Here is a 26,631-nt window from a genome sequence, read left to right as displayed (position 1 = left end):
TGTCAATGCCTGGACTGGTGCAGCAAGAAGGCCTATCACAAAAGTCCTGTTCATACACCCTCTGAGTGTGGGGGTCCAATAGGGCCATCTGTTAGCCTCTGCCTCCAATATGCTCTCCCTCCCCTGTGGGCCCAGGGACACTTACATGTTGGCAAAGAATCTGTAAATTATACATTAGTCCTGGGTCCTTGTATGTTACATTCTATGAGATCTGGCACAACCAGTCATTAGATGACAGGGCTCTGAACCAGGAAGTGTTCTTCTTCCCCAACAGCCCAAGCCTGCCCCTAGACTTCGCATCAGCTCCTCAATCACTCTTCGTCCCTTACACCAGCTCAGGTGTGGGTGGGTCAACAAATCGAAGCTTGTCCTTGGATGAGATAGACCACTTCTGCCGTTGCCCTGCCATGGGCGTGGAGAGTTTTCCCAACCTGTGCAGGACATACTTTCCCTGCATGGAAACTAAAGGAGGGATGCAGGCCCAGCTCGAGAGCTTCTGTAAAGACAGAGAACAGCAAGGCCCAGTGAATAGGCAGAGCCTTTGACAAGTGTGAGCTAATGTCACCTCTGTGTACAGGTGATGGAGCAGGCTGGACAGAGCCATATGACTCAGCCCAGGAATTGACAAAGGCATGTGTGGGCGTGATATCCTTCAAGTGTCCCCAAGCATGACCAGGCAGTAAGTCAAATCAGGATCAGATGGAAGTCTCTGTCTCTGTCTCCTGCTCTTCATGTTCCCTGGGGCTGTGACTTTAAGGTCCATCTGTGTCCTGCAGGCCACACTGGACCGAGGCATATGGGAGGGCATGATGGAAGTGGGCCACCCCCTTCCTAGGCCTTTCCCATCGGTTGTTCATGGGTAGAGAGAAGCCCTCATACAGCATAAGGGACGAGAGCCAAGCCTTTGCTTGACCTTCCTCTAACGGTTCTGTAGGACCTCATCCATCTTTCCATCTACAGGGTCAGACCCCAAAGACACAGGGCCTTCCCCAGGACTGTTAACCAAATTCTGCTGACCTTTCTCACTTCCCTGCCTACATGGCTCAGCATTGAGCATCTTTCTCTTAGAGGTGCCCTTGAGTTCCCAAATTGAATAATGGCGAGGACATAAAGTATCTCCTGCCATCGGGAGTAAACCACTCCACATGTGCCAATGGCCTCTGAGATCTGGCACAACCAGTCATGGAGAAACCAGAGGTTGTCTCATCTAGCAGGTGAAGACGGCATCTTGTAAGGAGAGAGGCACAGCTCTAGGGCCCTATCTGTGGCTGTGAACAAATAAAACAGCGTCTCTGAGAGCCAGGATTCAAAACAAGATTCTCTGTCCTCTCTAACCTCATTCAAATCACTTCTCTACGAGACCAGCCATGTGTACAGGAACACCACATTCTGAGATAACAGGGTTTTCTACCAAGTGTAAGTTACACCAGTGAACCATAGAAACCGCCCCTTTTCGACCTGCTGGTGATATTAACATGTGTAGCAGAAACATCAGGCTGAAGTCTCTAGATACACATTTACAGCAAACAAGGTCCATCAGAACTGGCTCTGAAATCCAGCTGACATGTTCTCTGGTCTAGCGGCTGAAGCTCATGGCCAGGCTTACGGGTTCATCACCTGTTCCAATCCCTGCCGATGGAATCCTGAACACGAGGAAGCGAAATCCTGCCTGCATCTCTTCTGGACCTGGTTTCTCAGCCTTGAAAGACAGGAATGGAGCCTTCCCACTGAGGGGAAGGAGGCTAAGAAGGGGAGGCATCAGGTGACTCAGGAGGTGATCTGGCTGGCAGGAAGCTCTGCGACCTTGTGGCCTCCTCAGGCTGTAAGACTCCCATGGGCACACATTACAAATACAACTTTGGGGTTCACCTGAGCTCACCTGTGGAGGGCAGGGCCACTATACCCAGAGGGGGTGCTGTACTGCACCAGCTCCCTCTGGCTCCTTCCTGAGTGAGAGTGGCCAAACAGGTTCTCCCAGTGGTAGCTGAGCGCAGCAATGTGCAGGCAGAACATTTCGTCCCTCTAGTATCCTGGCAGGCTGCCTGCACCATCCAGCTCAGTGTGCCATCAGAAGTTGACAAAGGTGTGTGTGGGTGTTGTATCCTTCGCACGTCCCCATGCATGACCTGGAGTATCCAGAGAAGGAGAACAGTCAGCCTCTGCAGAGGTTAAACCAGGCTAAGTTCTCAGAGCAGGGGGAGGAGAGGCTGGGAAGAAAAGCCAGAGGCTTTCTCCTTTGCGCCTGTTTTCGGAGAGCAGCATCTGGGAGCCATGACTTGCTCCACCTGAGAAAGGGCTGTGCAGATTGCACAGAGCACCCCACTACCAGGGCCTCCAATAATTAGATTGTAAATTGCTGAACTCCTGGCCTTGTTCTTTTCCTTAGTTGTCTGCAGCAGCGTTCCAAATCTGGGAAGGGGATTTTAATGCAGATGGCCTGGCCTTGGCCTGAGCAGAATTTCTGCAGGGGGTCCCAGGAATCTGTGGTGATCAGAGGTTCCCAGGAAATCCGAAGCTGCTGGTCCATGGAGCCCAGAATTTCAGCCTACCCACTCCACAGCATTGCATAACAAAGCCTGAGGAGTCTTTTTAAATTCCCATCAGCCAAGTGAATGTCATCCTGTGCCATTTACCATTAAAATGTAACCAAGTCCTGGAGCAAAATGCAATGATGTAGACTTGCCATCTCTTTCTGTCTCTGTTCCATCACTGTCTATTATGTTTACTGTGTCCTCACAGGCTGGCCCCTGGGGCTCCCCTCCCAGGCCCTGTCTGTGGCACCAGAGTCCACCAAGATACTCACCCTTGGGAACTTGACCCAACTCAAGCCCTTCCTGAAGTCAGCTGTGCATCACTCCCCACTTGGAGAGCGGGCTTCTAAGGAAGGGGACCTGGTCCTTTGTCCTGGAGTCCCAGCCTATCTCAAGCTTTTTCGAAAGTCTCCCTTTGCCTCAAGAATCCCGTACAAGTTCTTTTTTTCTTCCCAACCCCCTGGGTTGCAGACATGTGGCAGTTCTGTGGGTGACATCAGTACTTTAACAGATGTAGAGCCCCAAGCCATGACCTCCCACCAGGAGCTGAAAACGCCACCCACAGAGCTAAAGGTGTTCATTTGCTGAGGGGACAGGGCCCACAGGGTCCTGATGTCACAACCCTGGGCAGATTCCGCTTGGCTGGAGGGAGCCGAGTGGAACAGGAGCAGGCAATGCCGCCCTGGCCACATCCCTCCAACTCACCACACAGGAGCAGGTCCCCGAGTACCTCTACCTTACCCCTGGAATGCGTTTCTCAACTGCCCACAGCCACCCTACCCCTGCCTGCTGGGCCTCCCGCATTTCCCTTGCAGCCAGGCCACCAGTCAGAGCAAGCCCTGAGGAGGGTGAGACAGGCACAGCCCACTGTTCTCCCACCTGTACAATGGGTTACATCCCACACCCAAGGCCTGCCTAGCAGAGTATGTGCTGACTTCCTCCGTGCACTCCAAGCAGATGGGGAAACTGAGGCTGGCAACAGTGAGTGATGTGCCCAGAATTCGCCTTCAAGGCTGGGTTACATGCCAAAAGTGCTCGGCCTCTGTGGGGCAGCTTGCAGGGGGCCTACAGTCCAACATCACCTGACTGCCTCCAGGCAGCCCTCAGCAAAGGGGACAGATGACCATGCTGAGTTGTGCAATGTGTGTTTGCTCCTGGCCTCCCTCCGTCTGCTGTCTCCTGCTGGACCCTTTCCAAGGCCGGACCGACAACAGCATGTGACCATTTGTCCATAAACACAGTGAGGAGCCCACAGGAGGCACGCATGGCAAAGGAGCTGAATTTCACAACTGTCTCCTCTCCATTTCCAATTAATGAGGAGGTGGCCACCCACAGGAGGGCAGGGGTTGTGGAGACTCTGTTTTCCCTCTGTTATTGATGCTGTTTCTGAGCTCTTGTCCAATGAAGGAGCCACTCAGCAGGCAGGCACAGTCCCTCTTCTGAGATCTTGGTCTTTCTCGGCTGCACTCCAGCCCCTGACGCAGCCCCACCCTGGGCAGAAGTCCAGAGGTGCTCAAGGGTTGTCCCTAGCCCAGCAGAGATGATCCCTGGCCGAGCGCAGGAGACAGGTACTTGTGAACAAGCTGCTGAGATGTGCAACAGAAAGTGAGCACCGTGGCTGGACGGCCAACATCAGGCTTAGCACAGGGACTGATAAACAAGGGTCATGACAGGGAGAGGCCCATCAGGGTCTGCAAGTCATTACATGGTGTTCTGCCAGCGAGAGCAGGGGCAGACGGAGCCTGCTTGCTAGCTCAGCCAAGGCAAGGAGAGGAAGAGTGCCTGGGAGCAGCCAACCCTCCCCCTGCAGAACACAAGAGAGTCACCAAAAGGAAAGACCAGGACTGGCTCAGCTCCACACTGCACATGCCGCCCAGTGCAGTGGCCCGTGCTGTGCATTGGCACGCCACCCAGGCCAGGTTCCATCCCTCACACATCCTCTTGGGGACACGTCTCATTCAGTTCTGATTTCCTACCTCTGGCATGTGTGTGCAAAGCTCCCTGGGCACCAGAGTTAGAGCATTTGGTAACCTCAGCACAGTGACAAGCAGAAGACAGTAAGTACATACAAGGTCTTTTCTCTGCAGCCAGAGGCCAGGACCAGGCACCTCTGAGAGGGCTCATCCCCGAGAAAGCAGCCTTCTCCTGCATCCTCTGTGGTACACAGGAAGGGCACTGGATTCTTGCCAAAGAAGGGAGGTATATCTCTTAGAAATTTCTTTTAGAACACGCTCAGATTAACTACGTACTTTGAACCCAAATATCATCACTAAGCACTGCAGAGACGTTAAAAAAATAATACAAAGAGGTTGCCTCCCACTCAGCCACAATCTTCTCGGGCTGTAGTTCTGATGTTTAAGCATTCCTGCCTTTGCTTTCCTGTACAGGAAGGATGAAAAGGGTCTCTATTGAAAAAGAAATTGTCTTTGTAAAGAGGACAAGGCTTTGCAGATACACAACACAATCTAATTAATATCTCATTTGGGGGATAATTTCATTAAAGAATAACCAATGTGAGTCTACAGCCATGCCACCCTGAACACGCTCGATCCCATCTGACCTCGGAAGCTAAGCAGGATCGGGCCTGCTTAGTACTTGGATGGGAGACCACCTAGGAAGACTAAGTGCTATAGGCATCAAAAAATTTAAAAAATAAATAAATAAGGGATTGTAAGATGACAAGGTCCTTGCAATTTGTGAGGTCAACCAAGGGTTGCCTCACTTAAAAAAAAAGAAAAGAAAAAAGGAATAACCAATGTGATTTGCCTAAAACTGATTGAAAAACATGAATGAATTAAGGGGGCCTCACTGGAGTCTTTTTAGAAGTGGAATGTAAATGCATTAAACTTTTCTCAGTGTCACACTCATCCTGAGATGTTTCTCCTTGCCCCTCTAACCCTGCCTTCACGGGCTCCACTCTCCCTTCTGGAGGTCAGCCAGCGGAGGCGACACAAAGTGACCTTCGTTTATCTCCTAACACCAGTTGCAGTGTGGAGGGTTAAGGAGCGCTGTACCTCGCCCCCCACCTTGCCCTGTGAGAGGCCCAGAGAGCTCGAAAGAGGAGCAACTGATGTCAGAAAGGAGTGAGGGAATGATTCCAACAGGACTCAGAACTCAACAGGGGCCTCCTGGGGACTCTTCAGAAGGGAGAACATGGCAACCCCACAGAAGGGATCATGTTTTCTGGAGGCAGCTGCCCACTTATGAGTGGCAGGCCAAAGTTGGGAGAAGCCTATGTAAGCACACAATCCCTATGCCCAGCCATTGTGAAGCCCTGACTCAGACCCAGGTGGGCCCAAGGCGTGGGCCAGGGCCAGAGCAACCATGTTACTTACACGAGGCCAAGCCTTCTCGTCCTAGTTTTCACACAGCTGGACTCAGTTCCACACCAAACAGCCTGGGGATATGGTACTAAGAGGCACGGAAACTTCTAGGGTAAATGGCAGGTCTTTGTCAGATACTTGGAGAAGTAGAAGTAAAAGCAGAGACAGACATGCCAGGACAGGAACAAAAGACAGATGCCATGGCCTGAAGAGAGGAGACTTTTACGTGGACACAGCCAACATCACCTGGGCTCTTAGGCCAAGAGGCCTGAGCGTAGAGCACTCCCTAGAGAGGGTGGACCGGTACCTGGACCAGCACTGAGGCACAGTGTCAATGCCTCCATTTCATTCCCTTCCAAGGAGGAAAGCTCTGATTGTGCTAGAAAAGATGACTCTGTGAAGAAGACTTCCTGCTCCTTCGCACATCTTAATCAGACCCATTGACCAGTGGCCCTGCTCCCAGCCTGTGCCTCCAGACATCGCTGACGAGTCAGCAGATGTCAGTATTCATAGTTTGGGAACAGCTCAGCACCAGTGCTGAGGAAACTGAGTGGGCTGTGCACCATGGCTGGATGCAGCTGGGCGGCCACGCCAGCTCTGGGGGAGCATAGCGGGAGGGACATCTGTAGATGTGTGGTCCACCTAGGCACCAGAAGCTCAAGGAGGAAGGGGGTGCAAGGGTTCACATTCACTTCCTCTTCTTAAGGATGACTCTAGAGGACACTTGACCCCAAGCCTCTCCACATTCCAAGATACTCCACCTGTATCTCAGTATCATCAGGATTGCAGGTGGGTCAGGGGATGGCAAGGAGGGGGAGAAGGCTCAGCAGGTGAGCACTGAGGACCTCCAGATCAGCCTCGGGACCTTGAGCAAGAAGCCTCACACCCTCATCTCAGGGGCCAGATCCGCGAACTGGAGGTGCAGGCGGTCAGGCAGCCCTGTGCCTGGCCTCTGACAGGTTCAAGTCAGAACAATGGGTGCAGCAGCATGAAGTAACGACCAGGTCTGGCCACTAGGTCCCTCCACCCTCACGGTCCTCTCCTAATGTGGGACTCAGATCCTCCCCTCATCTTAAGGAAGGGGATGGGTTTCAGGCGCCAGGACACCTGAACGGAAGCCACTGCCCGCCAGCCACACCCAGGGCGACAGTTCTGAGGCCGGTGAAGAGCACTTGGCTCGGGAACAGCCCATGTCTGTGGGATTAGTAACCAGCCACCTGTATATAGACTTCAGTTTCCCAAAGGTCCCTGCAACCTCTTAGGAACTCCCAAAAAGGGCAAGTCTCACAAGGTATTTGTTGTTTTATTACTAACAGGTTATAAAATTTTTATCACATTCTTTTATTATGAATATATGATCAAATAAATGGTTGTTAAATGTGCCATATGGATCAGGCGCCTGTTGGGAAACACATGGCAATGCAAAGAGCAAAGGAGAAAAGGATTAGTGAGGAGACATGTCCAGAGGAAGCTGGTGAGAACCAGCAGGGAGTGTGCAGTGTGCAGGCCCAATGTCCAGGAATGTCCTATGGGGAAGGGGTACAGGAAGTGGCCAGGAAATGGGAGTGGGACAAGCTACTCCTAAACCACAAGAGGGCAGGGAAGGGTCCGGGCAAGGGGCCAGGCAGATAAGTTCCTGGCCCCCATCTCCTCCTGGTGTACAAGGGCCCAGGTGATACTGCTAACAGGCTCAGCCTCTCAGGCACAGAGAAGGTCAGGCAGTGATTCTGGGGGCCACACAGGAGACCATGCAGCCTGTTGACTCACTCCTTTCCTGATGTCCACTACATCTATCTCAGTGCCCAGCACTCCAGATGGCTAAACACATGCCGGGGAGCATGAAAGATGACTACAGTATTTACTGCTCCTCCATTGCAAATGGCAGTGGGTTTGCCCACACTGGAACCAAGCTGCCTTAAGTGACTTCCTCATGATGGGATGTAGCAGCAGAGACTTTCTGGTATGTCTGGGACTAGATCATAGCATCCTCGCAGCTTCCATTTCCTGTCAGAATCTTCTCACTCTGAGAAAGGCCAGCGGCCATGGCAGAAATCTGAGGAGCCTGCAAGAACCATGATGGAAAGACCACACCCGGGTTCTCTAGTCAGGCAGCCCCCACTGATGCCCTGGGCTTGGGGGTGAAGCAGCGGTGAAGCCTTAGACCAGCCCACCACCAGACGGGTATCACCAAGTGACCTCAGTCAGCTCCAAGAGGAGCTGGGGACCCACCAAGTCTCAACCTGCCCAAATTCCTGACCCACAAAATTAGGACATACAATAAAATGATGGCTGCTCTAAACCTCTCAACGCAGGGTACTGGGTACGCAGCAATGCATTTCCAGTACAGAAATCTTTGTCTCACTTTCAGTCTCCCTCTATGAACTCATCCCTATCTGCCATGGACACCAAGCACAGTCAAGGAGGTGACAGTGACACCAGGGCCAGGCTTACCATGCTGCATCAGGGACATGAGGCCTTGTGAAAGGAAAGCTCCCTGCTGCAGTGACAAGTCTGATGTGCATATATGCAGCTCACACACTCACATGTGTGTAAGACTCGAGCCAGGCAAAAAGGTATTATTAGCAAACATCTGACTTTAACTAGTTATAGTTGAATTTCAGCGAACACTTGTTGAGGCTTTAGCAGGGACCAGAGTTTAACAGGTCTGAGGCTTCAGGGTTGCCCTCAGTGGGGAACCATTTTCCACTCCAACTAGATGGTCCGTCTTCATTATTGTACCCCATGGGGGTGACCTCGCTGGCCTCAGCCTCGATCCTGAGACTGTGACATTCTTTCTAAGAAGTAGAAATGCCCCAAAGGTGATAAAGCAGATTCAAAGAAACCAACTGACACTCAGCACCATTAGAGACATCCCCGTGGAAGGAACAGAAGAGTTGGCCTTAGCCCTGCTCTGCATTTACCGACCAGGGGCCCTGGACAAGCCTCTAACCCTTCTGAGCTCCAGTGTCTTCTGCTGGGAAACAGACTCAAGGACCAGCGTGGACACGTACACCTGCACACATGCAGTGCTCCTAGCATGTGCTCTGCCTTCAGAAACTTGGGGCTACACCCAGGCCACCAAGCTCCTCACCGTCACACTGGTTGGAGCCTTCGACATCCATCTTATACATAATTCCCATAAGGAAACCGAAAATCCAGCGTTCCAAAATGGGCCCATACCTCCCGCCACTCATACAGGTGTGAGTCAGCCATCCTCCACTCACATATCTCAGCCCAGTCCCAGAGGTGAACTAGAAGCCCCTAGAGTCCCTGCTAGGTGATTTCTGTGGTTGTCATTGTGGACACGTGCTAATGTTTATAGCTGAGCACCAATAGTTGACTTAGAAGACGTCTCCTCACTGAGCCAGCCACATGAATGGTCTAGAAAGTTCATGTGACATAGCAGCTTTGGGCAAGTATTGAGAAGGACTCTTAGGCTACATTCAGACACCACTGTGATTACCTAGGAGACATATGCCAAAGTGGAAGGAGGCAGTGATGGTGGCTTGTGTGGTTGACACTTGGCCATCCCAGATTTACATTTATAGAAAGTCAAGGATGGGGCAAGACTTCCAGATGGACAGGCAGAGACATTATAGGAAACGTCCCAGAGATTGAAAGCAGTACTTCCACCAGGGCTCTAGCTAACATCTGAGGCTGAAAAACAGCTGGTCCTCCTCAGTCACTTTGCCCTGAAAGGACAAAAGACCACAGTGACCCTGCCTGCAGAGACCTGTGCCTCTCACCAAGCCAGGGCATGTGTTCTGGCCAAGTGACCAGCCCTCTGATAACTCCCTAGCCTCAGAGGACCCAAAAATCAAAAGCTCATGCAGGAGCAGGAGCCGCGGTGCTGTTTTCGTTCCAGAGACAAAGGGAAAATGTAGAAATGTGCATGTGTGTCGGAGTGACACTGTGCGTCAGATGCAGCCCAGAGACTGCAGTCCTGAGACAACATCTAGCCCTGTCCTTTCCTTTGAAGGGTGCTGGGCAGACCACTCACAGCTAGTGTCTTTTCAGGGCTGCACGAGGCTTTGAGATTTGAAGAACAACATGCATTCTTTTAAAAATAAATTGCACATAGGCAGACAGCATCCCATCACAGTTTATTTGTTGAATCCCTTGAGCTGAACTGATAAAGGCTGTGCAAGGGTAGCACGACCTTCTCCCAGCCACAGCAAGACTCACAGTGGGTAGGCCAGCCAGCCGCTGGCTAGAGTCCCTTGGCTGGCCGCACAGGCATCTCTCCTTCCTTGGGTCCAAATTCTCACCTGTCCTATTGCAGGCAAAGTACTTGAGCTCTGTACCTGCCAGAGATGATCTGCTCCACCACTTGGTTCACATGGAGGCCCTGGCCCTGTGAGCTCCAGGCACTGGGGCCCCAAGGCGGGATTTGGTCTCTGGCCTCTGGGACCTCAAGGCCTATTAACCAAGAGACTGGGAACGGTATCACAGGGTACGACGACCAGGCCTGGTATGCAGGGGCTCTGACCAATGGAGAAGAGAACAGAAAGGAAGGTTTAGTGCTCAGGTAACTCAGAAGATACGTGCAAGGGAATGGGGTTAGACTGGGGGCTGAAGGACTCACGGGCTTCTGTCAGACAGGGGTATAGAGGAAGGGGGTTCTGAGCAGATGGAATACCTCTACAAAGGCACAAAGGTGTAAAAATCAGACCAAGGGAAGAGGGGACACTCTGGGAGGACTGGTAGGGGCAGAAGTTGGAAAGTCACACCCAGCAAGGTCAGGACTGAAGGCACTTGTCATTATGGCATGCAGAAACCCTGGGGTCTCTCATGTATAGAGAAGAGGCGGGTGTTGGGGAAGAAAGGTCTGTGGGCATCTATGCGGGGAGCAGGCAGGAGGAGGAAAGATAGAGGGGACTCTGGGACTCCCGAGAGAGGAGTTCTTAGAGCCCGAGGAGAGAGGATAAAGTGGGCCAAGCAGAGATTTGCACAAGCCAGAAGGGGCAGCAGAGGAGCCAGGAGAGGACTCTTGGGAAGAGCCATTAGGGGAGGATGAAGCCCCAGACATGTGAGGGAGGAATGGACGCATCCAGAGCAGTCCCTCTATTGTCAGCCTCCCTGCTGAGAGACTGCAGCAGCTTCTGGACTGGGTCCTCAGAAGCCAGGTGCCCTCACCTGCAGCCAGTTGAGCAGAGTGGAAACAACCAAGTTCTCACAATGCACACATGAAAATAAACGCCTGTGGATTAAATACATAAATGTGCTTTAAAAATTGTGAATTTAATACACAATGTGGGAGGAGATAGTTATAAGCTTGGCACAGGGATAACCTTCCTAGGCAAAACCAGAGAGCCGGAAGCCCTCAGAGGAAGGCAGACTCAGGAGCCCACGAACCAAAAGGCATTTGTAGGTTGAATGAGAACTCAGTCTTAAAATAAAACTGCTAAGCGGGAGAAAATGTTTAAAACTTCCATGACAAGGGTAGATATATATAATGTATCAAAAGCTTTTACAAATAAGAAAAAGGTGAAAAGCCCAGTAAAATCTGGGTAAAGCAAAACTTTGTACAACAAAGACAAACTACTGGTAGCAGCCAGAGCGGTCCCTGTATTGTCAGCCTCCCTGCTGTTGACAGACCTCCAGTCTGATCAGGGACACCAAGGAGGGCAGGCTTGCTTCCCAGCTGAAGGAGCTAAAGGCCCATGTGCCTTCCCTCTGCAGGGGGCGTCGCACCAGCCTGGCTTCCAGATGGAGCCGGCTTTGAGTAAGTAGAAAATAAACCAGATCTTGTGAGGCCCCTGGATTTTAGAGTCTGTCTATTGGAGCAATTAGTTTTAATCTGCCTGACTAATATAGAAAATAACTGGCATTAAAACATTAGCAATAAAAACGTGAAAAAACATTCACTCCACTAGTGATCACTAGCATTAAATATAAAGCAACCATGATATGCTCTTTTTGTTCCATTCGTAATATTTTTAAAATATTGCTGACACCCAGTATTAGAGAGGACATGGGGAAATGAGCACTCTAAGACCCTATTGGTGGAAGCGTAAATTAGTACAGTCTTGTTGGAGAATAATTTGGCAATAACTATAAAAATTTAAATACACATACCTTTGAGCTAGTAATTCTACTTCTAAGAGTCCATTCTACAGACATACTCCCACTTAGGCAGATCGATAATAGATGAATATAATATATACATATTGCTATTATTTAGAAAGGTAGATACAGTCCTACTGAATATATATATATATATATATATATATTTTCATTGTGGTATTGTTTGTAGAAATGACACTTATTGAAACAACTTAAATGGCCATCAATAAGGCATTATTTAATTAAAGTATGCTCATGCTAAGGAATATGGTGGAATGGACTAAACCAATGTGGAAAATATGTGTGAGTTAATGAGATGTCAATGATTTATCACATGAAAAAACAAATTGCAGAAGATGTATGTTATGATCCAAAATATGCTTTAAAAAAGAGTGTGAACATGTGATTATTTATTTGCATATATGTATGCTTCCATGAAGTCACCCGCACCCACATGTGCACCCACGTAATTTTGAAGGTATTGAAAACAGCTAGGGGAACCCATATCAGACTGTAAGTAGTAATTCCTGAGGGAGGATTATACAAGTGGAAGTGGGCAAATTAAGACTTTCTCTTTTATTATATTTTTCTGCATTGTATTATGTTTATGATAAAAAAAATAAGTCAAAAGAATATTAAAGTAACTGGGAAAATGGGATACCTGGGAAGAATGTTTGGGGATGAGAAAACAGAGGTAGAACAAGTACCCCCAGAATCCCTACAAACTTTGGAGGCTATCTACGAAATCGTGCATATGCCTGTATGCATGGTTTTTGTTTGTTTGTTTGTTTGTTTTTACAGAAGAGTTTCTGTAGCTTTTCTCGATTCTTAGAGTGGTCCATGGATCCAAAAAGGTTAGAAACATTCGTGTGCACTACATTTTTCAAAAGTTTGACCACCAAAAAAGCAGAGATGGGAGCAGTCTGAAGGGCAGGGCGGGTCAGGAAGGTTAGCGTAACCTCGGAATCAATACTGCACCAAAGGTGGATAAGAGGAGCACAGAAGGTTTTTAGGGCAGTGAAACTACTCTGTATGATACTATAATGGTGGATACATGTCATTATTTATTTGTCCAAAACCATAGAATGTACAACAGCAAGAGTGAACCTAATGTAAGCTACGGACTCTGGATGATGATGATGTGCCATCAATTATAACAATGTACCCTCTTGGTGGAGATGTTGATAGTGGGGGATAATGTGTGTGTCAGGGCAGGGGGTATATGTGAAATCTCTGTACCTTTCCCTCAATTTACTGGGAACCTAAAACTGCTATAAGAAAAATAAAGTCTTAATTTAAAGAAAAAGTAGATACAAAGCTGGAGGCTGGCACTGACCGCTGAACTGGGCACGGTTCTTTTTCTCAGAAGACAGCCTGCTGTACCACTCTGCTGCCTCTGGTGGGTCAACCTCAAACAGTAGCAGCAGCTCCCTTATCATGACAAAGAAGGAGCCTCCAGTAAGTCTTGAGCAAAGAACATTCCTACAAACACACATGGATCAAGGCAAATGCAGGTTATCCACTGGGAATAAGGACAAGGACACTCGGCCGTGTGGACACCAGCGAGGCCTCATGGAGCAGCCTCACTCCTTCCTCAGTGGTCATTTCCTTCCCTCATGTAAGCACTGATCACAGCCCTCATGCCCCAGAAAAGGGCAGCTCAGCCTTCCCAGCAGATGGGGCTTCATCCAAGGAGATGGTGACAGCTGGACCGTGAGCAGCCAGAGCTCCCCGACTCTGGGCCTTGGGCTGTTGTGAGCAGCTGTTAAGGAGCTTGGAGGAAGGTGTGCACCTGGGCGTGGCTCCGTGCTTGTTTGTTGTGACCCCTGTTATCTTGGCCTTGGATCTTACACCCAGCGAGAAGGAAGACCTGCCTGGGTCCTGGGCGTTCCTGACTGTGACAGACCGCTCCAACTAAAAACATCAGCCATGTTCTAAAGGAGCTGTGGGTCAGAGTTTGGGCAAAGAGCAGCATGGACACCAATTCTGGTCCCCACTGTAGGCACCCCCAACTGATGCTAGAGCCCTCTGAGGCTGGAGCCTGGGGTGGGATGGCACCAAGGCTGGGGGTTCACTGTGGCTGGAAACACTGGGAACACTAGCTTGAGGCCTCCCCACTTCCTCTAAGCTTCCTCATGGTGTGTCACTGGGTTGGGAGGGAACATCCTGACAGTAGGTGTCCCAAAGAACAAGGCAGAGTTTCCAGGCCTGGAAGTCAGTGACTTCTCTGTTCCACCACACTAGGCTTAGTTGCAGGGGGCACAAACCCACAGTAATCGAGAAACTTCACCCTCGCTCAGAGGAGTTTCAAAGAATTTGGGGTCCCTGAAATCACAATTCATGTGGTTGTTCACCCCAGGGATGCCTCAGGCTCTCTGCTCCTGGTCATCATGGCCTAGGCTGAGAGGTTTGCATGTTTACTCAGTTTAGCTGAGGTTTTATGACACCCCAGTCTTGGGGAGGAGAGAGAGTTAGGGCGATCCAACCTTCCCACACCATTGCCACTACCCCTACCTCCCAAAGCTTCAGAAAAACAAGTCTATCTGCTGAAAGGAGCAGACTATTACTCCACCGCCCAGTCATCCTTACTAATGCTGCCACAGCTCTGGAAGGAATCTGTCTCCCACAGGAGCGAGCTAATGCGATCATGGACTTGGAATCCAGCATCCCACAATGTGTCAAAGGATTCTAAAGAGAACCTTAACTCCCATGAGCCAGATTAAAATCTAGTCTCCTAAACGTTCAGCATTAAAACATAACCTGCCGTAGCTGGGACCCTGCCCTGCTCATTGCAGATGCGAGCATTCGTGGCACTCTTCAATAAACACCTTAAGTCAAACCTCATACACTGAAGAGATGTGAGAACATACCAAGATCGTTTCTGCAGCTCAAAATGAAGGCACCAACCTACTTATGAAAATTGGGCATTTCTAGCCACTAACGCCAGTAAAATTCAAATGAGCATAGACAGGTACAAATATGCTGACTGTAGCACATAGCCAGACCTGCAATTAAGCAAACTGCAATTGCATGTAAAATAGCTATGCCTCCTCCTGTCTCCATTTAAAATTTCTTCTTCGACACAAAGATGCACAATAAAATCACTTAAGGTGTCAGAAATTTAATTGGTGTGTCCAAATATACCAGCTTCTAAAAGCAGTTTTCAGTCATTGCTTACCACATGGCATTCTGCATGTTTCTCTTATTGTTTTCTGATTAAAACATGGAGATTGATGGCTGCTTAAAACCATTAACTCTGATGTACTAGAGTCAACTGTGGTGGGTGATCATGGGTGATCTGATTCTGACCAGGCTTGTGTGGCCCATGGTTGAAGGTGTTTGAATTAAATTTTTATGCACAAGGGAGAGAGAAAAATTAGTACCTTCGTGGATGAGTATGTAAACACACACACAAACTATTCAATAACATACTTGTCCTCACATCAAATTTGCAAATGTAATGTGAATTTAGAAACCCATTTTGACCTCAGGCCTTTCCTGGGATGTCCTGATTTTTGTCTACAGTTGCAAACAACCAGATTTTCCAAAGACACAGTCAAGTAAAGGACTCAGATTATATATAAGTTCCTCACTCACTTTTTCTTTTCCTGCCAGCTGTGGTTACTGATGAAAAACAGTTGAGCCTTACTGTTCAAGTGATACAGCCCAGTCAGGACAAAGTGTGGGGCAGGTTTAAAGAAAGGTAACACTTGGTCAATACATCCTGTTCTGCTGTCTGCTCACACAGAAGGCTAACCCACTTCAACAACTCTTAGGGTGTTTTTTTTTTTTTTTCTATAAACAAGAGAGAAGATGCAAAACGCTTAGCAGCCTCTGCTTTTCCATTCAGTTCTTCCTCCGTCATCTTGTGAAAAAGAAACATGGAGCTGTGTGCTGTCCTCTATTCACTTTCTCTGAACATCTCCAGCTGGACTCTGCAAAGATAAGGAAAATTAGAAGAGAACCTGTCGCCCAGGTGTTCACAGGTGAGCCAGCCACAGCTAGCGGTGACTGTGACTTAACGAGATAAGAATTGGTTTTTCTCCCACCACTCTAATGCAGGTGGGAAGGAGGGTGTCCACTCTACACAGTCATTCCGGGGCCCCCAGGCTTTTCCTCTCCAGTGTCCCTGCCACCACCAGGGACCCCAGAGGGCCCAGGACCTTCACATCTGGCCAGCAAATGAGACAGGGGAGAACATAAAGGAAGACACAGAGGATTAAGGAACCAGATTGCAAAACGAGATTTCAAGGCCACACCTACCTTTAGTGGAAACTGGTGCCCACAGCGGGAAGGGTAAGGAGTGATACACTGTCCCTGTCACAATAGTCTAGTTGGCCCTAACCAGGAAGCAGTGATAACTTTCCACTGAAAGGTGCCCCAAGCCATGACCCTGCTTTTAGCTGTACCTGATGAGAAATGTGTGCACAGCAAGGCTTTCAAAGGCAGAGCTTGTGTGCTTTTATTAGAACTCCAAATCCAAGGGCATCCTTCCATTTCAGCCACTTAGCTTCTTTCTCTCTGACAACTTTCTTTTACCAATACAAAGTTTTTTCAGAACACCTTAGCAGGACAGAGAAAAGTTTCAAGTAAGAACGTAAATGTTTTCTCTACAGAGAACAGTTTTGTTTTTTTTTTTTTTTTTACTTTAGTGGATCATTTAGTAATCGAAGCTCTCCAAAGCAAATGTATAATCTCCTATCGATCAAACAGAAATATTTAAAATTCTTTTCCATATATTCAGGCAGATTCATAGGTTAGCATCCCCTTTCTTCTTACTTTCAGTGTTTTCTGTTTGGAAAGAAGAAAATAAACTAAGAGCCCACGTGCCCGCATGTACTGACCACAGGTGAGGGGACTCAAAAGGAAGACATGCCATAATAGGTATCTCGGTTTTGCTTTCGGCTTTATCAGAGACAAGATAGCCACATCCCAAAATCTGAGAAATTGATTCAAATGGTCAATGGGTGCAACAGATATTTTACTCATAAAGTGAAGCATATGTTCCACATTTTTGGAAGAAACTGCTTTAAGCTACGAAGTCTCCGTCTGCCTGCAATCTGAGATTCAATAATATACCAATGGCCTCCTTTTATTGCCACAGACCTGTTCAGGGTGTGATGGCTAAGTAACAAAACGCCTTGAAATGTAGTGGTCAGAAACAGCAGCATCATTAATACCTCTCTTGTTTTCTGTGGGGCAGGAATTGAGAACAGTTTTATCTGGGCATTCCTGGCTTAAGGTCCCTGAGCATCAATTAGAGGATGGTGGGGGCTGCAGTCACACACAGCATGTCAGCTGCCCTCCCCCATAGCAAGCAAATCCAGAGATAGAGGCCAGGTGGCATCTGATTCTGTGACGGTTACACAGGTCCTCACGGCTCAGTATGAGAGGAGCAGTTTCCAGGGTAGGGAGAAGGGACCCCAGCCTCTCAGGGTAAGAATGTCAAGATCACATTATAAGAAGAGCTTTTTTTGTGGAGGAGGAGGTGGATGCTGGTGTAACACTTTTGGAAAACACAATCTACCCCATGGCCTAGCATCTTACCTAAGCTGAAAATAAGAGAATTGGCTTGAAAAGGTAACCTCACATGGCCAAGCTCGCACAGCCAGGAGATGCAGGGATTCAGACCTGGACGGAAGCATGCGGCTCTGGAGATCCACCTCTTGTATTGTGCTAGAAAATTCTGCACTCAGCAGGAGGTGTTTCTGAGTATAGCTAGTTCAGTGAACACTGGGTGTGAACCCTAGCTAAGCGGGAGGCACCCTGGCCCCGGGTAAGAGTAACAAGCAGTAAGGGGAATTCTGGGAGTCTGTATCATCCACAGCGAAGATAAGCCTGCAGCTTCTGACCTCTTTCCACCCCCAGAACCCACAGTACACCTTCAGGGCAGCCTACAGCCAAGGTCAAAGCCTGAGGCAAAATGCAGGATGTTTTAAAGCAGAGAAAAGATTAGCATTGGAGACTTTGCTGCAACAGCCCAGAGCAGGTTGGGGGCAGGTATGAATTTCAATGGCTGAGCAAACAGCACTGGGGTCCCAGGCCTTTCTGGTCTATAATTTGGGTATTTGTCTTCAGACCAGCACTTCCCCTGAGGGGGATCGCCTGGAGTGGGTAGTGGGGAAATTATGCTGGTAATAGATGCAGACTGCAGGTCTACTGGGACCTATGGACCTGTAAGACTCTAGATGGAGGAATGTGATGGCTGGGAGCCTGCCCAGCTCCGCCCTGGGAAGGGAGTCAGCTCTGGCTAGAGGAACCCCACAAGCCTTTTCAGGGTCTTGAAAAACAGTGGGGTGCTGCTGCCAAGGCTCTCCATTTCTCTTTCTCTCTCTCTCTCTCTCTCTCTCTCTCCCTCTCTCTCTCTGTCCTACTCCACTGGACTTTCAGAAATGGATGGGGACATTGAGTGTAGATGTAAGGGTCATGAAAATCATGAAAGTGGACAGAAGGCCTTGCTATCTGATCCTCACCCAACAGTGAGATGGGGTTGGGAGGGAAGGGCATTCATCCTGATACATGTAAATTGAACTGAAAAACTCATTTACGATCTCATCTACATGCAATTCCAGGAGGCTTGGGGTCTCTCTGAGCAGCACTTGTTTCCTTTCAATATCTGATTTATTCCAGTTCCTGAGTTGTTGACTGGCTGGTGAGGCAGGACAGTCAGCACCTGGACACTCTTGCTCTTTGCTTGGAGCTGTGTGGGTGAGACCACCCAGAACAGCGGGCCCCGGACCTGCTCTTGAAACTGCTGAGGGTGGGTTCCCAGAGGGTCCAGACACCCAGTGGCCAGTTATAGCTTCTTCTCACTGCCCTGCAGAAATCACCTCTTAGGTCTAAAATTGGGGTTCACTTTCGGCTCCAAACATTCATCACCATCAAAGGCAGTGCCACTCAGAAACCAGTTGCCCACATGCCTTGCCATCACCTCCCACAGAGAACAGCTGGGTCACAGAGGAGGCTGAAGAGCAGAAACAGAGGGGAGGCTACACCCCATCAAGACTGCAGATTCTGAGACTTCTAGGAAGGCAGTTGACCACGTGGGCCCTGTCATTTCCAGGACTCAGAATAGGCAGGCCTTCAACCCCTCCCAGGGGCACAGGGTGCGATCATCCCAGAGCTCCCCAGAAACAAGGCAACATAAGGCCCAGCTGGACAGGCCTCTGCTTTGAGGGGTACAGAGGGCCACTGAGGGGAGAGAGGGGAAGTTTGCTGCAGGGGCTATGGTGAGGGTGCTGGCTGTGGGACAGAACTCTGCTCCTCCGAGCAGTGATTTTCCCACTGTTCTCCCTTGCTGTCAGCCTAGAGAAGTAAAATGTTCCTCATTACCCACACTGCAGTGACCACAAGGCAGGAGCCCTGGGGAGATGCTCATTCACGAAGCTGACCTATGGGCTGTTGGATGCAAGGAGAGTAGACTGGATAACATATCCTGGGTCCTGAAAACCCAAACCTCCCCCCTAGAAAGTTTGGAGTCCTAGCGTCACCTTAAACAACCCAGGCTGCTCTCACGGGACTTATCTGAGGCTCCCTGGGGAGAAGCCAGGACTGAGATCTGGACCTGCAGGAGAGCAAGGCCAGGAAGTCAGGCAGGAGGGACAGACTGAGGGGCTGAGACCCAGAGCAGCAGCTGCAGCTACTTTTAGAATGGAGCCCTGAGAGGAAGCATGCCAGGCAGCCGAATGGAATGTTTGCAAGCCTGGGGCTGAGAAGCAGTTCTCCTTCCGGTTAGGTGGTTCCCACTGTCCGGGTCTACTCAGAACATTCAGTACAAATGCTGGGATGTCGGCTGTCCCTAAAAAAAGACTCCAGCTGCTGGAGCCAGAGCTGCTTGGAGAGCAGGCTCCCTGGGGAAGGGAAGGAGCCCTGCACTTAAGAGAACAAAGCCTGTGGGAGCAAGACCTTCCTATAGCTGCGGGAGAAGTAGTCGTGGAGTGCGTAGGAGCTATGGTCAGTGTGATGGCAGCCAGAAAATTACTAGAATTGGGCCCCAGGGTGTGCTAAAGGCAGAAAGCTCCAGAAAGGAATTCCAGGTTGAACGAGATTCGCTACAGCCATTTCCATGTTGTTTCTTCTGAAATCCATGTCCTCCCCTCATTGCAGTGTTGACTGGGCCTGGTCCCCGCATCAGGGTGTGGTCCTGCCATGGCAGAAAGTGGCAGTGCCCAGAGTTTCAGTGCAAGGACTAGTTTGTTAGCAGCTGCCAAGTTCCAGTGTGGATCCTGAGTGAGAGGGAGGCAAGAAACAGAACGAGTACCCTAGCATGGCTGAAACGCTGTTCAGTGGCCATGCTGCTGCAGAATGAACGGATGAGCTTCTGGGCGGGCATGGGCACAGAGTTCGTACACGACAAAGGGCTGTTGACGCGCCCCCAGGAGAAAACCTAGGTAACTAGAGATATCCTACGCTGTGCTGCCCTCTATGAGCTGAGTGACTGAGGGCCCGTGAGATGCTTGAAGACCCTTCCAGGGATGTAGTTACTTGGGTATCATTCCTCTTCCACGCTATTTGTTGAACACTGTAACAAGAGCATTTACCACTCTGATTAGTTCAATAATGACCACTAACTGACTCCCTCTTACAGGGCCTACAGTGTCCTAACCACTTTCCTTGTCTTCTTTAAACTACATAGTAACCTTAGGAGGTAAGCACTGCTTTTATTATTCCCACCATGCAGATAGAGAAACTGAGGCACTGAGAAGTGGCATAGCTTGCACCAGGCCAGGCAGCTGGTGTTGGGGGCCTGGCTTAAGAACTTGTACCCTGTGCCCCATCCATGCTACACAGGGGTGGCTAGTCCAAGCTCTCCACACCTGTTCACTTCCCCACTCATTCAGTGCTGCAGGACCCCATGTGCTCTGTGGGGTCATGGGTATGAGGTGGACAAGGAGGATAGGAGGTTATAATTGGGATCGAGAGCCATTGCATGGTCCCTGACAGACACCAAGTTAGCTACCGTATGTCTACCAAGGCCAAGGTGTGGTCTCTAGCAAGTCGGTGGCTCCTCACCTTGACGGTGCAATGCTGGGCAAAGTGAGCGGGTTCCTGTGACTTCAACTTGCATTCGATTCAACCCGACAGTACTTACCCTGGAAGTGCAGTCCGCTCAGCCGTGCTTTCAGCATTCGTTCTGAACAAGACAAGATGCTGCCTCCAGGGGTTCTGTATTCTAGTGGGAATAGAAGTGGCAATAAACACAAAACACAGCAAAGAAGCAAGTCATGTAAATTACAGGCAGCAATCAGGCTGAGAGGAAAGAGAAAGTAGGGAGGCCCACAGACAGGAGGCAGATCTCATGGGAGTTGGGTGTCACTGAGAAGGTGAGAGTTGAGCCAAGACAGTAAGGCACGCAGGAGCTGGCCAAGTGGACGAGAGGGATGAGGAGGGAGGCAGAGCAGAGGGGCTGGGCTTCTATCGGGCAGCACCCCAAGATGAGCCCTCTGCCTCATGTGTTCTCTGGATGTCATGGCAGCCCTTGGCAGGTTTCAGTAAGTCACCTGAGGTTTAATTACTGGAAACAGAGCTTAGATAGCGAAGCAGAGGCGACAGGATGAAGAGATCCAAAAGGAAGCTGCATCCGAGTGCACATACCTGTGTGGACCAGGCCTCTTGTCTCTGCCCCCTGGAAGTCACCTTGGTGCCTACCCACCCATGCGCTGTGCTTCCAGACTGTCTAGAAGCCATGGTGCTTGTGTCAGTCAGTTCAGACTTAGAAACCGAAACCTGCTAATGCCTTCGGTCTACAATAAGGAGGGATGGCGAGCATGGAAAACTGGAAGCTGCTTGCCCCTCTGAAGGCATTGCACAGAACATACTCGAAACACAGAAACTGATTTGAGAACCTTGTCTGGGTGCTGAGTACTCCAGCCCTCAGTGCAGTTTCTAGCTTAGTGGAGAAGCAACCTTTATCTAGTTCAACTCTCCTGAAGTAACTGAGAGAAGACAGAGGAATGGCAGGTCAGGGCCAAGGGCTGCACAGCCTGGAGCCTACAGGTACAAGTGGAAAGAGGCTGTAAATGGAGGGGCAGCCCTTGCTACAGGTTCTGTGCTCATCTGGGAAAGAACAGGGCAGATTCAGGGCTCTGGGTCAGAAGAAGATCATGACCATGGCCACCTCGGGAATCCATCGTGGACCTCCCCTTGGTGCCCTTGGGACGGCACTGCATTGTGCATCTAGGTCCATGTTTTGATAGCCATGTCTCTGAGAGCTTGAGAATTACTCCACAGTATTCTGCATGAAAAATGACTCAACTTCCCAGGGCTCTCCTTGCAGTTGAAGAACTGAGGTGCACAGATATTTTTTTCATATTACCAAGAGCACTAATAGCCACCCAGACACTCAGCCCTGGGCTCATCAGTCACTGAAAGGGAAAGAAGCCCAAAGCCTGCTCATGGAGCATTCTAGCCATCTGGTGAAAACCATTAAAATCTCCCAGACACCCCCTCAACCCCTGTTTACTCAAGGCACACAGTCAGCCACAGGCACAACAGAGCTCAAGGTATGAGAGAACGTGCATAACTAACTTCTCCAAGCTTCTTAGGACTCAAGTAAAGTATTTTTAATACATTTTTGAATGTTGGGGAAAAGGTCTTTGTTTCCTTTAATGAATTGTATCTGACATAACCCAGAGATTAAAATAATCTTTCTCAGGGATTTAAGAGGCAAAGAGTTAATCAGCATAAAACTAGTGGCCAGATAGCTGGGGAGAAGGAGGAGACAGCCTATAATTCAGTAGAGACCCTGTTCCATTAACCCCACCCCGCATGAGCCAGGAGGCCTCTCCCCAGAGAGCCAGAGCCCTTGGCCTTCAAAAGCCCAGCTTTCCAAGTCAGGCTGGACCCACAACCTGCACAGGGAGGCTTTTGTCTGTGGGGTAAGAGAGAGGCCATGGGGGTTTCAACACTTGGCAACACTGATGGCAAAAGTAGAACCATTCCCAGAAAATCAGCATGAGTTTTCCATCTCCGATATGGAGTAGCTGCCAAGAATTGAGTAGAGTTAGAGAGGAATCCTGACATTATGTTGGCTTTATTTCTTTCATTCTTGGCCTAAAAATTGTATTGCTTCTCATCTATGGTCGTCAGATAGTCATTCATTCATTATTGATTTGAAAGGAAGCCACAGGAGAACAGGGAGGCATAATGAGATACTCTGATTCGGTGGGTCAGATCGAAGACCCAGGGCGGCAGGGCCAACCTGTAGGAGCTTGTGTGCATTTCAAATACAGCAATATAGCTACTAGAGCACTGGCTACACAGACCCAAGACTATAAATTGATGGTGACTGGCACGGTTAGAGGGTTTCCCTGTGGAATAGTTGGTGCCCTCTACAGAGCCACCAACTGAGAGCAGTGGGTGGTCAATATTAGAAACCAAGTCATGACTGCCTTTCAGAACTCTGGGCACATGTGGTCAGTGCCTCCAATGACTCTATAGAGGAATGCAAAGCCACGCCCGGACCCCGAGGTCCCGGACACTGATCAAAATTCTAGGACCTTCCTGATTTTTTTTAAGTCACTATCCACAAAGACTAGATCCCCTCAACTTCCAGAAGGTCTGCTGGCCTGGCTGCTGTTCAGGTGGCTCCACCAGACTGATCACAGAACAAAAGCAAAGCTGAGGCCCTCTGGCCATCCACAGACACCCTCAGTCTGGCATGAGCCTCCTGCTGATTTGGAGGCATCTTACCCCAAAATAGGAGGTATCTTAGATGTCTGAGCAAGACTTGCACTATGAGTGAGCCATGTCCATGCTGGCTTATTCAGGGCCAGTTGGATTGCCTCTGCTCAGTCAGGCCATGGTCAACTCTAACCTTCCTACTCATACAGAGGGCTCTGACTGGCTCTTGTCCTGAAACTCCATGCAGAGCCAACGCACCTGAGGGCCCTCACTTGGGTTGTTTTTGAAGAGGTCATGTGATGGTTATTTCCATGTGTCAGCTTGGCTGAGGGATGCCCAAAGAGCTGGTAAGACATGATTTCTGGGTGTATCTGGGAGAGTGTTTCAGTAGCATTTGATTCGGTGGACTAAGTAAGGAGACCTGCCCTCACCAATGTCAGTAGATGTCATCCAACCCATTGGGGCCTGTACAGAATGAAAGACAAAGGAAGGGAAATTTCTCCTTTTTCTTAAGCTAGGATGTCCATCTTTTGCCCTTGGGATTGCAGCTCCTGTTTCTTGGACCTTTGAACTTGGATCGAATTATACCACCGGCTTTCCCAGGTCTCTAGCTTGCATACGGCAGATAGTGACAGTTCTTGGCCTCCATAAATGTGCAAGCCAATTCCTATAATAAATTTCCTCTGACATCTATCATCTATCTATCTATCTATCTATCTATCTATCTATCTATCTATCTATCATCTATCCCATTGGTTCTATTTATCTGGGGAACCCTGACTAATACAACTATATCTATTTTCAACATGGTGCCATCTGAAAAATGACCACACTCTCCCTTTCACAATAAACGATAGCAGATTTAAAAAAAAAAAATTATTCTGGGCTAAAAATGGAAAAGGGAGACTACCTCTTGAGCATGGGTAAATTGACTGACTTTATTCTATCCGGAACTTGCCATGTGACTGATGGCAATGTCGGGAGGCACAGTTTTCATAAGAAATTAAGGTGGTACAATAGGATTTCTCAACTGATAATTGTAGGATTTGAATATTTTACAGCTTTTAGAAAAAAATGAGGTTTATTGCTATCTTGGTAAGTGGCTCTGTCACCTAGCTTTCACTATGGAGCACCGTGTACACCAGTTGTAAATATCTTCCCCAAGGTTTGCCCAAGAGCACTCTGAGCTTAGTCCTCCAATTCTTCAGCATTCATTCAAAGGAAGCTTTGCCCTTGAGTGTGAAATCCACTTTTGGTACACTGCTCAGATTGTAGGTTCCATCTTTGCTTAGTGACGGCTAGGTAGATAGATGCACATTTCTCTCATATACATTTAGACAGAAATAGATGATAGATAGATGAGAGAGGGGGGGGGGATAGGTAGATGATAGATAGATAGACAGATAGATAGATGGATAGATAGATAAGATAGATAGATGTATTTTATTTCGCTACTGGTACATTTTAACTTATGATTCAACCCACTTTTTCAGCCTGGAAATGTCAGAAAAGACAAACAAGAAAACAATTGCAATGTCCACTTACTCGATAAGCAAAGTGTAGGACTCAAAAGACTAGGTATAATAGTATTTAATTGTGTCTTAGAGATTTAAAAAAAAAAAAAAATTCTTATGTCCACAGTAGAAAATAGGAGCACAAAAAAATAAGAGAAACCAGCAGATCACGCTGCTAATGGAGATTTGGAACCCATCTAGGTATGTGCCAGAGTGAAGGAGTCAGAGTTGTTGTCCATGGCCCTGAGCACGGATACTGAAGCTTAAGCAGGAAGGACAAGAAGCAGGAGGAGCCTGTTGCCACCTCCGGAATCACTGTCCTCATCTCTGCCTTCACAATCAGCATTTACCAAACTCCTCCCAGGTCGGGGTCCCACAAATACCTTCTCCTCCCTGACACAAGTGTTAGAAACTATGAGTTAACCAAGGGGACAGGAGGATTAAGGAGCCACCCTCTCAGAACTGGATAGACTAGAGGGGCTGATGACATGAAGTTCTGTGGAACCCAGAAATCCCTCTCAGCAGCTCTGAAGGTGCGACGTCCCAGACGTGCTGCCTGGCAGCACCAGGCCACAGCCCCTCATTTACAAAATGACACTCATCGGAGGCATGCAGTGGATACACATTGTGGGAACTCCACTTCAGAAGGCTGTCACTCAGCGTGGTATCCCATCAGAGTCCCTGTCATGCCTACCTTTGGCTGTCATTCTCGATGGATTCAATGTTCAGAGATTGAAGAAGCAGAGCAGACAGCACACATGGACCATCTCTGAGCCTACCACAGTGCAGAAGGCAGAAAGCACAAATGCAAATGCTGGGCCTTCAGGAAAAGACCAGGTTCACATGGCCACCTAAGTCATTCATTCACTACTTACTGGAGCTACTCATTATTATATCCATTTTACAGATGGGCTAATGGAACCTCAGAGCACAAGCAACTTGGCCAAGTTCACATAGCTGACTCCAGAAACTAAAGCTAGACAGATATGACTCCAAAAGTCACAATCTCTCCACCATGCAGTATTGCTTCTTTAAGCAAACACTTTGTCACTCTCAGTTTCCAGTTTGGAGGCGCATGGGGCCTGGAGTCAAGAGGCCACGATATGTTAGCAGAAAGCCTGGAATCCCACCACTGCCCGTCCACTTCCTGCATAGCACTGAATCTGTAACGAAGTGGTCTCTGAGCCTCAGTTTCTCCTTCTGCAAGATGGCTATGATGACATCCAGCTGGCCAGGTTATCATGAAGATTTACTGAGCAATATAGATGGCTGTGCTGTATTGATTGACGCTCTCAGCAAGTGTATTCACCTTATCCTGGTGACTCTGAGCTTGGGAAGAAGACCATTGATGACCATGATAAGAGGTAGCCCTATGGCCTGAGAGCATGAAAACACAGCACATTACAGGTTTCCTGAAGTTACTATAACAAAGTACCACCAACCAGGTGCTTAATGGAAATATATCATCTCACAGTCCTGGAGGCCAGAAGTCAGAAACCAAGTTGTTGGCAGGGCTCTGCTCCCTCCCAGACTTTGGGTACAATACTTCCTTGTTTCTGTTCACCTTCTATTGGT

At 48.9% G+C, this 26,631-nt stretch overlaps 1 pseudogene; it reads left to right on the top strand.

Annotated features, from left to right (window-relative positions):
• Positions 1-5,048: 5,048 nt before the first annotated feature.
• On the top strand, positions 5,049-5,167 carry LOC118601186 (annotated as a pseudogene).
• Positions 5,168-26,631: the final 21,464 nt, after the last annotated feature.

This window comes from Rousettus aegyptiacus, unplaced genomic scaffold (assembly GCF_014176215.1).
Source record: "Rousettus aegyptiacus isolate mRouAeg1 unplaced genomic scaffold, mRouAeg1.p scaffold_m13_p_3, whole genome shotgun sequence".
Lineage (NCBI taxonomy): Eukaryota > Metazoa > Chordata > Mammalia > Chiroptera > Pteropodidae > Rousettus > Rousettus aegyptiacus.
Note: the sequence above shows the minus strand (reverse complement) of the source record. Positions and strands in the feature narration are given on the sequence as shown.